At 35.1% G+C, this 8,646-nt stretch overlaps 1 pseudogene; it reads left to right on the top strand.

Moving 5' to 3' along the window:
- Positions 1–874: 874 nt before the first annotated feature.
- Positions 875–1,264, top strand: LOC118857706 (annotated as a pseudogene).
- The last annotated feature ends 7,382 nt before the right edge of the window (positions 1,265–8,646 follow it).

The following is an 8,646-nucleotide window of genomic DNA, read 5'->3' as shown; positions in this document are numbered from 1 at the left end:
TGTGAAATGTCAGACCTATTTTTTTTCTTCAATATTGTACTGGTAATGTTTCCCTGAGTCAATTCTCAGTTTTCTGTCTGATCACTTTGATGAAAGCTTATTGAATCATGTGATTCTGCCTAGGATATTATCTTCCTTTCATTTTCTTTAAACAAAAAATACCAAAACTCTTGAAAGCTACTCAGCTGGCATCTTTAACTCATAAAAAGAGAAGACTGAAGTCAATTGCTATGAGTGATATTAGCAGAAAACATACTATAGAATTAATCTTCGTGTATATTCTTTTGGAATCTCAGGTTACTATTTTAAATGTGGATAGTACTATAAACTTGGCCAGAGATTAATTGATCGAATTTGAATAATCACTATAAACTAAGTACTGGTTGAATCTGCTAGCAGAGAGAAGTTTCTGTGTTTGAAATTGAGAAAATATGAATGAATTCTGTCTCAAAGTCTTTCCAGCTGTGTGAGCCTCTGTAAGTTGTTTAAACTCTGTTAGACCAATTTTCCTCATCTGTAAGATAGGGAAAATAACACCACATTCCTCACAGTATTGATGAAAGAATCAAAAGAGATAACATATATTAAGCTTAAAGGGCTATACAAATGCTAGATAATAATTATTGTTGTGGTTTATATTCTTCATTGTGTATAATGTAGCTTTCCTCAAATCTGAAAAGTTCATAAAAGCTAATTGGTCGTTGTCAAGCCCCTATTTTGACATATGCAACATAACACATCATAAATTCTTGAACATTTAGTCACCACTGCCCAAGCTCTCCAATACTAGGGCTGCCTGTTGCTCTTCAAGTCCAATCCAAAAGATAGGGGAAGTGTTTAAAGAGAAGCTTTCAGGAACATGACTCCTAATTAAATTGACCACAAATCTACCAATAGTCAAGCACCTAGGAAACAACTTTCTGGAGAAGATTCTCTCAAGAGGGTGCCCTCTACTAGAGGAGTCTGGCGACCTCATCACTACAGGCCAAGTACTGTGGCACTTAGCAAAATCAGACATTATTTTATAAGAGGTTAATTGAACTTTTGATTTGTAAACTTCTCTCACAGTGTGTGGTACGTGAAATTGTTCAGGACTTCAAAGGACATCTATGTTTCCAGAGTGCAGCAAGTTGGAGCTTTGCAGGAAGAAAGTGAATCCTACCTTGTTGGCCTGTTTGAGGACTTCAACCTCCATTCCAATCATGTCACAATAATGATAAAGGATAACCAGCTAGGATTCTGCATACGTGGAGAATGTGCTTGAACTCTGCTATGTTAGGAAACAGTCTTCATTCTTGAAACAGAAAAAAGAGAAATATTTTCTTTCTGTTATTGATAGTTCTGAATGTTAGATATGCCCACTTATGATTATGAATGGAAAAAGAGGGGTCACAATCAGGTATTGACAAGTTGGTTTTTTCCTCTATTTTCATCTGTGAATGAATTTTGAATATGAATGCAAGGTCTTAGAGCATTAATGCAATGAAAAAAAGTTTCCATGAACAAGTTTCAATAATTTAAATAAACAATAATTATAAATAAACATTTTTTCTTCCTGGACATTGACAGAATCTGAATTTTTTTAAACAAGTAAATTTTTTTATTGGACAGATAGGTGGTGGAGTGGATAGAGTAATGGGCCTGGAGTCAGAAGACCTGAGTTCAAACCCAGCCTCAGACACTTAATAGCTTACAAAAAACAACAAATGGTATTTGCATCATTTTTATCATATATATTTTATCATATTTACTTTTCTGAATTTTCTTACAAGTAAGTACACATTTTAAATTTTGTCTGTCTTCTGTGCTGTTCCTATAAGTTTGGTAATAAAATACATTGGACTACAAAATAATTGTAGTGGTAGTAATAACAACAATAATAATAATTACTAAACATCATAGCTGAAGAAAATCATCAAGCATTATATTCATATGTCAAATATGTCTATGTATAGATAGGCTTTAATCTAGAATTCTATAAAGTTGTGACTGAATAATAAGATCTAACCCCATGGAATACTAAAAAGAAGTTTCTTTTTCCCAGGGAAAACTATTTTATATTTAAATGTATATTCTCTCTCTCTCTCTCTCTCTCTCTCTCTCTCTCTCTCTCTCTCTCTCTCTCTCTCTCTCTCTCTCTTTCTCCCTCCCTCCCTCTCTCTCTCTCTTTGAGAATAAAACCTCAGTGGTAGGGCTACAATTTTCTTTTCAGTTTTTTTGGGTAAATTTCCTTGCAGAATCAACTTTCAGCATTGATTCCTTTTACTTCACCACCAATTCAGTTGGACAAATTTTCTTTCATTTTAAATTTTTTTCCATTTTCCAAATTGTAACCCAAGCTTTTCTTCCACTTTTTAAAATTTTAATGGTTTTTTCTTAACAATGTTCCATTTGCATTGTTATTCTTTTATACCAGCAATGAAACAGATCAATTATTCATTTCCTTATATTGCTGTAGAATCCCCAACACAGATGCTTAGGCAGGTTCAACCTAGAAATGTGCGTCTACATCCCTGTGGAGGACAGAGGAATAAAAGTGCTACTGAACTACCCACAGTTCTCTCCAGTTTCACTAGTGCAGAAGAGAAGGTGATACAAAATCCCCCAATAGTGGGAGTTACTGCAAAAAATATAAAGAGGGAAAAAATTCATGCAAAAGTATACGCATGTTGGAACACTAAGAACAGCTTTATCTTAGGTTGTATGATCGTCAGCAAATCACTTCTGTCTGAATTTATTTATTCGTCTATAATGTGAAGTTTATGTTTAGACATTGGTTGAAATACTTTCAAAATTCAAAAACATATGTTTTCTGATGCTCTGAGTTCCTCCTCATTATAAATTTCAATGCTTTTATTGCATATATTAAAAAGGCATTGAGCTAGGCTATTTCATATTGAGACAGAGAAAGATCATAGTTGATGGCAGCTTTTGCAAAAGGACAATAATGAGTTTCTTTACTTCAATGCTTCAAATACTTAAAGCAATCTGTGATTACATTAGTATACACATTAGTTTGAGAAATGAAAATTGTTATCCATCCAGTCCTTAGTGAGGAGTCTTTAAGGGGATTCTGGAGATGGCTTCACTCTAAATAATTCATCACTTGGTGGCTAAAAATTCTGGTAGATATATATATATATATATATATATATATATATATATATATATATATATATGTGTGTGTGTGTGTGTGTGTGTGTGTGTGTGTGTGTGTGTGTAAATCCAGTTAGACTAATCCTTGGTTTTGTGACATATACACTCTGATGACATAACCTATGACAACCCTGGGTCATTTCTATCCAATGAAGAGTCAACACAGTATAAGTCTAAAGAAGTGTAAGTCTATTCAGGAGGTAGAGTAGAGTAGTGGATAGAAAGCTGGTCATGGAGTTCAAAGTCTATTAGCTAGTCAACAAATGTTTATTAATCACTTAATAAGTGCTAGTAATTGCCCTGAGTGTTGCTGATATATAGAAAGCCAAAAATACATTTTCTATCCTCAAGATACTCATATTCTAATACGAGACAACAGGTAAATAACTATGTAACTACAAGATAAATGGAACATACTATCTGGGGGAATGAACTTGGAGGGGGAAAAGGGTGGACCATGGAAGACTTCTTGGTAAAGGTGGGATTTGAATTGAATATTAAAGGAAGCCAGGGAAACTGGGAGGCTAAACTGAGGAGGAAGAGCATTCCAAGCATGTGGGACAGCCAGAGTAAAGTCATGGATGGAGCTGGGCAATGAGATGCCATGTGTGAGGAAATTTGAAAATACCAGTGTTGCTGAATTGTAGAGTACATGAACATGAACAAAATGTGGGAAGATCAGAAAGGCAGGAGTGAGTTAGATTTCAAATGGCTTTACATATCAGTAATACAACTTACTATATTGTACTAGAGGTAATAGGAAGCCAAAAGAGCCTGTTGAGTAGGGAGGTAACATTGTCACAATTGTGCATAGGAAAATCTCTTTGGCAAATGAAGGGAGGATGCACTGGGATGGGTAGAGAAGAGGCAAAGTGACCAGTCAGAAGGCTATTATAATAGTTCTGGCATGAAGTGATAAGGGCCTGAGGCAAGATCATGACTATATGAATGGAGAGCCAATATACTTTAAACCCAACCTTTGACACATATTAGCTATGTGCCTGGGCTAATTAAGTGTTCTAGACTGGAGGTGTCAAACCTGCTGCTGGACTTCATGTAGTCTGAAACACTCCCAAGGGTGGTAATCAGAATGAAATGTAATTGAGAAGTGTTTAACAAAATAAAAATACATTACGATAGAGATAGTATAATTTGTGGTTTTCTAGGTTTTTCCCGCTGGACAGATTTTTATTTGAGTTTAATGCTACTGTAGGCAACTGTCTAAGAATATATGTTAGTGCTAAATTGTTGTACGTCAATGGAAGAAATTACCCACATGAATGAAATCACCAAAAATGTTTATATTTCTAAATAATAATAGGTAACATATACAAATAGCTCTTATTTCTACTCTATTATCTGATCCTCAGAAAAATCTAGTAAAACTAAGAGTGTAGGGGTGGCTAGGTGGCACAGTGAGGAGAGCACAGGCCCTGGAGTCAGGAGGAACTGAGTTCAAATCTGGCCTCAGACATTTGACACCTGTCCTAGCTGTGTGACCCTGGGCAAATCACTTAACCCCAATGGCCCTGCCAAAAACAAACACAACAACAACAACAAAAAACTGAGTGTGTAATTGTACCACTCAAACTTTAAAAATAGGGAATCTGAGTCTCTGGTGGATGAAGTTATTTGTCAAAGGTCATTATAAAAATAGATAAGTGATAAAATCCAGTTGGGATTTCTAATTGTTAACCCAATGCTCTACTCAAAATACCATACCACTAGTATATTTCAATAAAGTATATGGTCTACTCTAAAATTGAAATTTAGAACATAGGTAGGTTAAAAACCTCCCTTAGTGGAGGGGATTTGAAATCACTCTTATGTCAAAGGAGAAGCCAGTGTTCTCAAATAAAAGTGAAACAAATACTTATTTTGAAACAATGTCATTCATATAATGAAAATCAATTCAGGAGCACCAATGAATTCCTTCCACAAATGTTTATCCGTTTTCACATGATCTTTTTTTAAAGGAGGGGTGGTACTTAGCTTAGTGATTAGGTGGAAGTCAAGGGAATTAAAAGATCAAGAGGGAAACATTATATTATTTGATAATCGTGCAAATAAATTATATACTATCTAAATATAAATTATCATTAACAAATTGTCTTTACAGCAATGTCATTTATTTTTTCCAAGGCTCTTAAGGAATAGATAGTAGTATTTTTAGCTGATCACTGTATTTTCTATAAAATACATTAAATTAGGAAATATCTGATTTTAGCAATCAAATAATTAAAGACAAATGGTAGCTCAGGTTATTGATCTATTGATTCTCACAACATTACCTATATCAAAAAGCTTATTGTAGATGTTAGGTAAGACATAGCATACTTTTTCTGTAAGTATATGTGGTGGAAAGTATTTCAATATTGCTTCTGTTTTTGTTGTTATTCCTTTAATTTGCTATGACATAGTGGATTAAAATTTATAAAACAAATCATTTGTGAAGACATTTTATTTATAAATGTCTTTAGACATTTTGTTTATAGATATCAGCTATTTACCTAGATATAAATTTAACAAGTTCAAAATATGACAGATAATTGCTAACAGTAATGTTACTAGTAGATCATTGAAGTCAATTATAAAATTCTGTCAAGCTTTTTTTATTACAGGGCTTAAATGTTGTTTTTGTTATTCATTTTTTCAACATCTCTTTGAAAATTTGGAAATCACATTTCTTGCTCTGCCAGGTTTATTCTTTTCCATCTGCTCTGCATAGATTTTAAAATTTTTTCTTTAGGGCTTGAGGAATCATTTAGTGAAATATGTCCACTCAAATTCGCTATATTGGAGCTTTCGAGCTTAAACTCAGAAATTCTGAGTTAATGTGACAAAGAACCTTCTTAAATATTTTTATTGGAAATAATAAAGTCTCTATGGCCATAGCAAAATTTGAGAACCCAGATGATCAGAGATGGTTCTTGGCAACATCCTAACAGTAGACCGGTTGTGTCAAACTCAAATAGAAACAGGGACCACTAAACCATGCATGAGGATCCCCATGGAATCCTTAGAAAACCACATATTAATATTATCTATTTTTTATTTTTATTTATTTTGTGAAGAGGTTATCCCCTACATGTAGCATAGAGGTGGTGTTGTATGGCTTTGTCTTGAATGGAGGCAGAATAGACATCTCTAGCCACTTCTCCTCCATCCTGCTTCAATTATTTCTTCCAGAAGGGTAAATAGATTGGAACCAGAAACTTGGTCATTCTGCTCTCTTTGAGAGAGGTGGTACTGAGCTAGTATCTATGTACCTGGTGCCTTAATTTTTTTAGTCTAAGGAAAACAATTTTCAGGTTCAAGCTAAACTTCTGGTTGCTATTCATTAATGAGGAAAGGAGAACCTAAGCCTTGACTCCTTTCTTGCCAAATATCAAGACCACAAAGAACACACATAATAAGTAGCAAAGAAACCCATTTATTTAAGTCAATAGCAAAACAAAAATCAGGAAATCATATATAGGAGAACATATACCAGACAAAACACAATGAAGGAGCTCTCCCATTGGGAGTGAGGTAACTTAGCTCAACTGTAGGGGGCTAACTCTGAGATGGTCCGTGGTGAGAGAGGTAAATGGCAGGTTTTCCTTTAAGCCTGAGCCTCTTCTAGCTACCCTTGAGGACGTGCAGAACGGCATGTGGAGATCCAACTATATCTTGGTAAGCCTCCTAGGCCTATGCAAGGCAAGACTGTACAAGATAAGAGGTCGTGGGTCTGGAACCACCCTCGTGGCTGTGATCCACATGGGAAAGAACAGAAATGTTTCAGTATGGGTATCTGCATGGGAGTGATCAGGAATGTTGCAATATAGTGAGCACGATGTATCTAAGCTACATGGGCTACGTGAGACATGTGGCAGGGTGTTCCAGTAAAGTATCAAAGCAGTCTCTGTAAAGAAACAAAGCAATGCATTAGGTAGTGGTTCAAAAGCATTAGGTAATGGTTAAGAAACAGTATAAATGTTTGTTGCTTGAATAAAGTTGAGTTCTGGTTCAGACTCCGCCCAACTGGTGTCATTTCTCCACCAAGCACCTGAAGATGCTGGTCGGCTTCACTTAACTAAGAGAGAGCCCCAGATCTCACTCAAGGAGAAATTACCCTAAATCTCTAGTGTAGCAAGCTGAGGATATAAAAACAGAATGGAGACTACCAGCTCCTCTCATGTGACCTTTATTCCAGATTTTTATTTTCCTTTTAGCAACCTGAAGTTGTATTGGTATTGCCCATTTTCTCTCTCAGAGCTAGAAGTTAGAAGCACCTTTAAGGATGCAAACTGTTCAAACTGAAATAGGAAAGCACTGAGATACCAAAGAAAGAAGGATAGTATATGCCAGTATGGAAGTAAATAAATTGTATTAGGATTTATTAGGTAAATTGGGGGAGTTTACTCATGAGACCAGTCCTTGCTGGCAGAAGGACTGAACAGTGAATCCTGGCTCAACTTCTAGGCCACATCACATATTATATAGGAACAGAATAAAGAAAGCATAACAACAAGGATGGTCCAAGGTCATCTGCAAGTTTTCCCATAGGATATTTGTAGTTTCTTTTGCTGTTTATGTTAAATTGTGGAGTCATAGATCATATTCTGATACTCTGGTTCCCACCACATAGCACCCAAAATGACAACAGAGCCCAAAGAAGACAAAAAATTTCTGGAAAGTTCCAGAAATTGAAGAAATTAAAAAGAGAGAGGAAATGTCCTCTTATTCTCATTAATTCCATCTTGTTTTTCATGCAAGTGCAGGGCTTTTATCTCCACCAATAAAGAGAGAACCCATTCCAACAGACTTTGAGACTTGGGTTACAATTTTGTTACATATTTCCCAATTGTATTTTAATCTGTCTTGATCTGACTTAGGAGAGTTGCAGGCCACCTTTGATACTTAGGCAATGTAAAATGTCTTTGGGGACTTCCCTATACTTGTTTTCTTTTCTCCTTTAGGAACTATTACTTGTCTAAGTATCCAGGACTTTTGTATTGTCCACTAAATAAATATATTTTCTATGAAATACCTCATATTTGGGTTTTCCCTTATTTCTCCACTATCCCAAAACAAATATTCTACATTTTCTTCCATCAGAGTCCCACATCTTCTGGAAATTGGCAAACTGATAGTCTAATCTGATGGAAACTTAACACATAGAATTTAAGTACCTTAGATCTCATTTAGACTAGCTTATCATTCTACAAATTAGAAACTGAGGGCCAGTGAGTTTAGTAGATTTGCAGAAGGTTGCATAGATAGCAATTAGCAGAGCTAAGCCTCAAACCCCTATCTTATTACAACAAATCTAATGCATTTTCTTATAGGCCTTGCTGCCTTTTGTTGGTGTTTGCATATTGATTTCTTACCAAAGGTTTAAAAAGGTGTTCTTAACCTGGGATTTCATAAACTCAATATAAATATATAAATACATACCTACATATATCTATATATAGATATATAGATATATGTACACATACACACACA

Source organism: Trichosurus vulpecula, chromosome 7 (assembly GCF_011100635.1).
Source record: "Trichosurus vulpecula isolate mTriVul1 chromosome 7, mTriVul1.pri, whole genome shotgun sequence".
Taxonomy (NCBI): Eukaryota; Metazoa; Chordata; class Mammalia; order Diprotodontia; family Phalangeridae; genus Trichosurus; species Trichosurus vulpecula.
The sequence above is the reverse complement of the archived record's forward strand: the minus strand, read 5'-3'. Positions and strand labels throughout refer to the sequence as shown.